Raw genomic sequence first — 8882 nt, 5'->3', positions numbered from 1 at the left:
TTTTGTATGTGTGATTTTTTTCTTCTGTTTTTATTTTTAATAAATTTGCAAAAATTTCAAACAAACTTCTTTCACACTGTAATGGGGTATTGCTTGTAGAATTTTGAGGAAAATAATGAATTTAATCCATTTTGGAATAAGGCTCTAACATAAAATGTGGCTCTAATGCTAAAATGATTTGAACTCCCCATTACTACTACAAATTACGTTTTCGAATCATCGCCTATGTACTCCGGCTCAAAAAGGTAGAGTATGTCGAAAAACTCCATGTTATTTTCTCCATGATTGACTTACTTGCACTTTCTTAGTTTTTGTGCATTCACTTTGTAAACACTGGGTCTGTGGTTCCACCTACGTTCGGCATGATCTTTCGATGTTATTCAATAGTGCGTGAACGTGCATCACAGAGCCTGTACTACACAAGCTTTTGTGCTCAAAAAGTATTTAAATTTTTATTTTCTGAAAAAAGATTGAAGTTGGAGTGAATAACCCCCCAACTGCTCCCTGGGCGCCGCAGCCATAGCAATATGGCTGCCTACTGCTCTGGGTGTTTGTTCACCGGGTGAGTAGTTTGTTCACTACTCACTACTGTGTGTGTGCATTTGGATGGGTTAAATGCAGAGCACAAATTCTGAGTATGGGTCACCATGTCACTTTCTTTCTTTCCTTTAAAAGCGATATTCACAATATAGTGTTTTTTATTTTGTTTTGTTTTGTTTTGTTTTTTTGTGCATCCTAAGATTCCAGATTTTCAAATAATTGGAGCTCAGCCAAATATTGTCCTATCCTAACACACCAGGGTCCAAAGGTGATCAGAAACTCCTCCCTCTTAAAACACTCACCAGGAAGAGACTCATTATTTCTCCTTTCTGTCATTCTCTCTTCTGTCTTTACTAAAGAAAACAAAGAATCAGTGAAGAACAAAGAGAAACACTTTAAGGATTTTTGGGATGTTTGTTTATGAACAGACAGCAGATCTTTGTGATTCATTTTTGAAACCGTCGTTCAGAAAGTGAAAAAGTTTGGACTGCTGGAGCTCAAACTGTGAAAATGGATTCACTATCTGTAGAAGAGCTTTCTTGTCCCGTGTGCTGTGAAATCTTCAAGAATCCTGTTGTTTAATCATGTAGTCACAGTGTCTGTAAAGAGTGTCTTCAACAGTTCTGGAGAACCAAGAAAACTCAGGAGTGTCCTGTCTGCAGGAGAAGATCCTCAAAAACTGATCCTCCTCCAAATCTCACGTTAAAAAACTTGTGTGAGTTGTTCCTGAAGAGAAATGAGAGTTGTTCATCAGGATCTGAGGAGATCTGCAGTTTACACAGTGAGAAACTCAAACTCTTCTGTCTGGAGCACAAACAGCCGCTTTGTGTAGTGTGCAGAGATTCACAGACGTGTCAGTCACACATTCAGACCAATCAATGAAATGGCTTCATCACATAAAGTAAGACATGAGTTTTTCAACTTCATGCTGTTGAAAAGTCCTATTTAAGTGTTGATTTGATTGAACAGGACTGCAGTGATCTGAACCCCATTATCAATGCAGTTTCACAGATTTGGTGAATCAGTAACTATGGGGGCAAATACTTTTCCACACAGGCTCAGTTGGTACTGGATAAACATTTTGCTTCAGTAAATAACTTTTCCTTTTACAAATTGTAATTACTTCTGAATTAATTTAGCATGAGATGTTCACAAAAATAGAAGATATCAGGATTACTGCATTATATGATCATATCACTGTATCGTCTTCTCTTCTTTTTCACTCTAATCTGGTGTTTTATGTATTTTTATTCTGTTTAATTTTAGGAGGAGCTCAATACAGCACTGAAATCATTACAGGAGAAACTAAAACACAATGAAAAAATAAAAGGAGAGTTTGCGAAAATAGTTCAACACATCAAGGTGAGGAAACAGAATCAGAGTCATTTTCATTACAGCTGTAGGATCACTATATACAGTTATGATCTGATCTATTTAATATAATGGACTCCAGCTGATTATTTTTGTAAATGACAATCATCAGTCTGCTTCTGGATCCGTTATATGTCTGTATCTGAGTTTATCTCAGATCTGAATGATGTGATTGTGTTGATGTGTGTTGATGGAGATGATTGAAGTGAATGTGGTTTGATTTCAGTCTCAAGCTGAGCACACAGAGCAGCAGATTAAACAGCAGTTTGAGAAGCTTCATCAGTTTCTCAGAGATGAAGAAGAAGCTACAATCACTGCACTGAGGGAGGAAGAGGAGCAGAAGAAGCAAATGATGAAGGAGAAGCTGGAGGAGATCAACAGACACATCTCAGCTCTTTCACACACAATCAAAGACACGGAGGAGATGATGAAAGCCAGTGATGTCTGCTTTCTAAAGGTCTGATTTCAGATCATTGATTGATTGATTGGTTGATGATTGATTGAGTTGTTGATGATCAATGGTGTGTTTGTTCTGCAGGAGTTTCCAGTCTCAATGGAAAGGTGAGTGATCTGCTGGTGTCTCTGGTCTCTTTGTTTCTGATCCAAATCCACTGCAGTTCTGACTCCTGAATGTTCTTCCAGAGTCCAGATCTCACAGCCGGATCCACAGACGCCTTCTGGAGCTTTGATTCATGTGCCACGTTACTTGGGCAACCTGCCGTTCAGAGTCTGGAAGAAGATGCAGGACATCGTCCAGAACAGTGAGTCTGACTGCAGAACATCTGAGCTCACACACACACTGGAAATGATGCATGATGGGGAATATTGACAGATTTCTTTTATATAAACTTTATCTCTTCTGTATTATAGTAGTTTATCTCATCTGAATATGACAGCACTATGTAAAGTTCTGTACAAATGCAACATTTTGTATTAAAATCAGCTTCTCACTATAATTTTATATAAATGACATCATAAATCAAATGAATATCTCTTCAGTATGTGATCATTCACCGTTTCTGATTTAACTTTCAGTATTGATAAATCACACAGAGAATGACTGACAGTGATCAGAAAAATCTTCCCAAGATGGCGGCGCGGTCAGACGCAGTGGTCCCAAAAACGGTGCTTTTGTGTTTTTTAATGTCATCTGTTCGTCTCAAAATAGTGTCAGTTTACTGTTCAATACAATATAATTGCAATACAATAATCCCACAACAGCTCATCAACAAACTAAACCTTCTGGGCCTTAACACCTCCCTTTGCAATTGGATCTTGGACTTTTTAACTGGAAGACCTCAGTCAGTCCGTGTCGGCCACAACACCTCCACCACTACCACACTGAGCACAGGTGCCCCACAGGGCTGTGTGCTCAGCCTGCTGCTCTTCACGCTGCTGACCCACGACTGCACTGCCAAGTTCAGCTCCAACCACATCATCAAGTTTGCTGAGGACACAACGGTGGTAGGTCTCATCAGCAACAACGATGAAACACCCTACAGAGAGGAAGTGGCACAGCTGGCTAAATGGTGTGGTGCAAACAACCTGTCCCTCAATGTGAGTAAGACAAAGGAGGTTGTGATGGACTTCAGGAGGAACTCTGTTGACCACCCTCCACTGACCATCGACAGCTCGACTGTGGAGAGAGTCAGCAGCACCAAATTCCTGGGGGTGCACATCACAGAGGATCTCACCTGGACCACCAACACTATGTCTCTCTCCAAGAAGGCACAACAGCGCCTACACTTTCTCCGCCGGCTGAAAAGGGCAAGTCTCCCTCCACCCATCCTCACCACATTCTACAGGGGAACCACTGAGAGTGTGCTGACCAGCTGCATCACTGTCTGGTACGGGAACTGCAGTGCTGCTGACCACAAGACTACAACGGACAGTGAACACAGCCGCAAAGATCATCGGTACCCCTCTCCCCTCCCTTCGGGACATTTTCCTTGCACGATGCTCAGGTAAAGCCACCAGTATCGTGAAGGACCCCACCCATCCCTCCCATCATCTCTTCCAGCTCCTGCCATCAGGAAGACGCTACAGGAGCATCAGAGCCCGCTCTGCAAGACTGCTCAACAGCTTTTTCCCCCAGGCTGTGAGACCCCTTAATTCCAACCACCTCACCCCCCACTGAAACCTTATCCACAGTGTAAACTGTTGAAAAACACTCTGCAATTCTGAGTGCGCTACACACAATTGAGTGGGCTGGACAAACCACCTGTAGTAACGCATACTTTCATCTCTATGTGCACCAGACACTTTCCTATAAACACTACATATTACACAGAAAACATTGTGCACCTCTGAGTGTGCTACACACAGGTGAGTGGGCTAGACAAACCACCTGTAGAAACACTCTTTTCTCTCTATGCACCAGACACTTTCTTATTAACACTTATTAACGTTACAAGGACCTAATAAGGACTTCTCAATGCACCACAAATCATAATGCACTATTTGCTTCTTATCCTTTAAATACCTCTTCTGCACATTATCATGCACAGTTATTATGTAAACTACTTGTAGTCTGTCTTAGGTTATATGTGTATATAGTCAATTATTTATAGTATATGTATAGTTACATGTATAGGTTTAAAAAAATGTTTCTACGTCTAGTGTACGTATGTTCATATTTATATTTATTTATGTAGAACTGTGGTCCTGTGAGACACGACATTTCGTTCCACTGTATGTCCACACATGCAGTGGAATGAAAGCTTGACTTGTCTTGACTTGTGATGAGAGGAAAATGTCTGATGTGTTCGATCAACAGGACGAGTGTCATAATTCATAATCATCTGTGTTGGTTCACTCTTGATCATTAATTGAACATCAGAATAACAGCATCTGTTGATTGTGTCTCATCAGCTCCTGTGATTCTGGATCCAAACACTGCGAATCAATGGGTCGTCGTGTCTGATGATCTGACCAGTGTGACAAACAGCGGATTTCAACCTGTTCCTGATAATCCAGAGAGATTTAACTATTATCGCTGTGTTCTGGGATCAGAGGGTTTTAACTCAGGAACACACTGCTGGGATGTGGAGGTTAAACAGAGTTTATACTGGAGTGTTGGAGTAACTACAGCATCAAACCAGAGGAAGGGACGTGATTTCTTTAAGACTGATGTCTGGTGTGTGTCGTATGGATGGTGTCCAGATTCTGGTTTTTATGTTAAACAGGATCTTGATCGTGTGAGAGTGAATCTGGACTATGACAGAGGAACGGTGTCATTCTCTGATCCTGTAACTAACACACATCTACACACATTCACAACCACCTTCACTCACACACTCACACCATTCTTTGTAATTATCATTCTTATCCTCTGAGGATCTTAGCGATCAATAGTCAGTAATCATTACTCCTGTAGGTCTGGATCTTCCTGCTTTCATCTTTTATCATGATTTAGTATTTAATCACATGAGTAAGAGACTGTTGATCTGAATATCACATCAGAAAAACTAAATATATTCATCTACAAAAAAAAAAAAAAAAAAAAAATGTCAAAACACATGAAGGGTTCAAATAAATCATGTGAATCATATCTGACCAATGAGAAACAATGATGTGTCATGAATCCCTGCCCATAGCACCCTAGCAACTACACAGCAAGTGCCTAGCAACCACTCAAAACACCCTAGCAACAATCCAGAGTACTCTAGTAACTGCATAGTAACCATGAAGAATACCCTGATAACTTTCTAGCAACCATTCAGGAAACTCCAGCAGCCATGTATCAGTGCTCTCACTGGTGATCGGTCTGTTTGTGTGCCTGAGAGAGAAACAGCATGAACTCAAAATTTTAAAATCACTTCAAACTTCTTTCAGAGCGTCAGACTAGACTTTCTCAAGACAACATCAAAAATTGTCTACAAACTTCATCTAGTTACAAAATAATATCATATTTTGTCTAGTGTTTCAGCACTGAAAGGGTTGATTCAACACATGTTCAGTGTTTGTTGTAAATGAGTAATTGTTTATTTCAGTGAGTTTCAGTTAAATGATCATTTGTTCATTGAAGTAGATGAATGTAGAAGGTTCTGATCCACAACAAAACTCTTGCAAATCATGATTTTACTACAAATACAACCCAAACAACAGCAAATTTAGATATTTAGGTCAGTAAACATTTGATGAATTCATTCAGATGAATTCAGATATTGAAGGTGCAGTGTGTACAGTTTAATCATTAATGTTTCTAATTTAATGTAACAACATAATTTGAAAATCTATATATAAAGATGTCTTTTTCCTTGGTCTACAATTCCTCTCCAGAGAGGCAGAGGGCACTCTCTATGGGATCACTGACCCAGTAGTCTCCTGGCCACTGGATGGCACCTTCCCCCCAAAAATACTGTTATCATTCCCCAATTAGAGCTTATTTCCTTCACCTGTGTATTGCCCTATATTAGAGTGCTTGATCCATGTCTTTGTGTTCGGTCTTGAGCATTTGTTCTGCAGTCATTTTCTCCAGCGTTAAGGTTTTTTGATCCTTGAGTCTATGTTTTCTTTTGTTTTGTGGAAGCTCAGCTTGCCCAGTTCTTTTGTCAAGTTTGCATTCAGTTTTAGTTTTGTTTTTGACCCTCGTGTCGATTTTATTTTCCCTGTTCTGTGAAAGCTCTGCTTTCTCTGTTGTTTTTGTAAAGACTGCATCAAGTAAAGATTTTTACTTTTGAAACAACTCCTGTTTTCTGGTTCTTCTGTCATTAGGTTCCATTGCTGGAGAGTTAGCTCACGGAGTAACACTCCTCATATCAACACCAGAGACTTGGGTTTGAGTCCCACCTAAGCGGACCCGTTACAATATATGAGTCTGGTTCATAGAGTATTAGGCCACGTCCTGACTGGACGAGAGGTGGAGCTGGGGATGGAGAAGGGTAATTAGTAGGGATAATAGATAGACATATGAATCACACTTCAGTCTTCTAGCAATTCACATCGATTCACAATTTTCAAAATTCTATTTTCTAGTTAATAATAATAATCATAAAAGTTGTCAGAAAAAAAAAACAGCAAGAGAGAAGGAAACATGAACTGTCCTTTTTTCAAACGAGTGTTTGGAAAAATATAATACTGATGGGTCATTAGTTATTATGTGAAGTAGGGATGTGTTTGGACAGTGAATCCATATTAAGAAAGACATAAACAGAGTAAGGTGAGGTGACTGACAGGATGATGGTGAATGATCTGCAGATCCTGAGCACCACTGACAAACATCTGATCTTGTAAAATGTGTGGTATAAGTACTGCCATTGAAATATACTGTTGTCCTCCCATCTTGTATTTATTCCCTCTCGGGTTTCTGTAGTACATGTTATTTCCTTTTGGATTTAGGCACATTGCTAATAGGAAGTGTAAAATTGGAGGTAAACTCATTTAAAGCAGCATAATCATCTGGTTTTAGGCAGGCTTCTGTCAAACAGAGTAGTGATCTTGTGATCATATCATTTACAAAAAGCGCTTTTGTAGAAAGGGATGTAATATTTGGAATGTAATAAAGCCAAGCTTGTTTAATTTGTTTATCTGTATTATATCTGTTTTTTATTTGTTAAATTGTTACCATGAAATTGGTCTGGTTGTTTTCTGTATTTGCTAGTATGGCTGCACAAATGGGTAAAATGTGAATCACTATTTTTCTTAATGAGAACAGAGATCACAATTCTCTTACATGGTTCTCATTTTATTTTATTTTATTTTTTTTTAAACCAAAACATTTCTTGCACTCAAAAAACAAAACAAAAAAAAAGTGCTTTCTACACATGACCTTCAGTTATAATAAAGTTGACTTAAAAGTAACTTTTCCTTGCTTTAGACCCCTTACAGCGAATAACTTAAAAGCTGTTGAACATAAATAATAGAGTGTTAACAATAATAAATAAAAAACCTTTAAAGCACCTGTGCTTTGTGTAGTCTGGATGTTGGTCTTTGTACGTGTGGCTCCCTGTTTTTCATGGCTAACTCTTACTTGAAAGGAAAAGAAAGGACATGACGTGGCCAAGTACAGTGACCCATACTTGGAATTTGTGCTCTGCATTTAACCCGTCCAAGTGCACACACACACACAGTAGTGAGTAGTGAACAAACACGCACACACCCCTGGAGCAGTGGGCAGCCATATTGCTATCGCTGCGGGGCCCAGGGAGCAGTTGGGGGATCGGAGTGCACTGGTTATTCACTCCCCCCACCTTCAATCCCTGCTGGACCTGGGACTAAATCCCACAACCTTTCGATTACAAGCCCGACTCCCTAACCATTAGGCCACGGCTAAGCTTTTAAGCTTTCAGCTGTCATGTAAGCTTTATAGACCAATTTGTAGACGTCACAGTTACGTTACTTGCAGCTGCGCGCGCATAGTGGTTGCAGAAACACCGGTAACAATTGGAGGTAATTGGAAAAAAATAAATGGAATAAGAGGGAAAAATATTTTTTGTGCCTTTTGATGTCAAAATCCGAATGCAAATAATTTTTATAGAATAATGTCGTCAAAGATGCCATTTGAAGCTAAAGTAGATGTTTAAATGGACATACAAAACTGCTATGATTACTCTACTTTTAAAGCAGAAATTGAACTTAAACAATAGGTCTACGTAATGTTCACATATGCTGTTCATAGGGGATGTATTGTATTAACCCTACAGTTACAGCATGAAATATTATTTAAACCTATTACTATTAACATTTTACATAACATTTATTTATCTCACAATTCTGACTTTTTGTGTCTAGCAAATTCAGGTTAATATCTCCTAATTCGGACTTTATAACTACTAAAAAATAGTGAGTTTTCTGCCACCATACAGGCTCTGCCCACAAAAAACGTCATCACTGTTTCAGATCTGTAAGTCTATCCCACTATCTAACGTCAATTTCGTTGAATAACAGTGTTTATTGCTCGGTGACAAGCTCTTGTGATATGCGGAGAACATTTTTAAAATGGCATCTAATCAATATAATAGATACACTTT

At 39.1% G+C, this 8882-nt stretch overlaps 1 pseudogene; it reads left to right on the top strand.

The window, feature by feature from the left end:
* The first annotated feature begins 822 nt into the window (after positions 1 to 822).
* On the top strand, positions 823 to 6565 carry LOC127156323 (E3 ubiquitin-protein ligase TRIM35-like; annotated as a pseudogene).
* Positions 6566 to 8882: the final 2317 nt, after the last annotated feature.

This window comes from Labeo rohita, chromosome 3, assembly GCF_022985175.1.
Source record: "Labeo rohita strain BAU-BD-2019 chromosome 3, IGBB_LRoh.1.0, whole genome shotgun sequence".
Classification (NCBI taxonomy): domain Eukaryota; kingdom Metazoa; phylum Chordata; class Actinopteri; order Cypriniformes; family Cyprinidae; genus Labeo; species Labeo rohita.
This window is presented reverse-complemented; position numbering and strand designations above follow the sequence as displayed.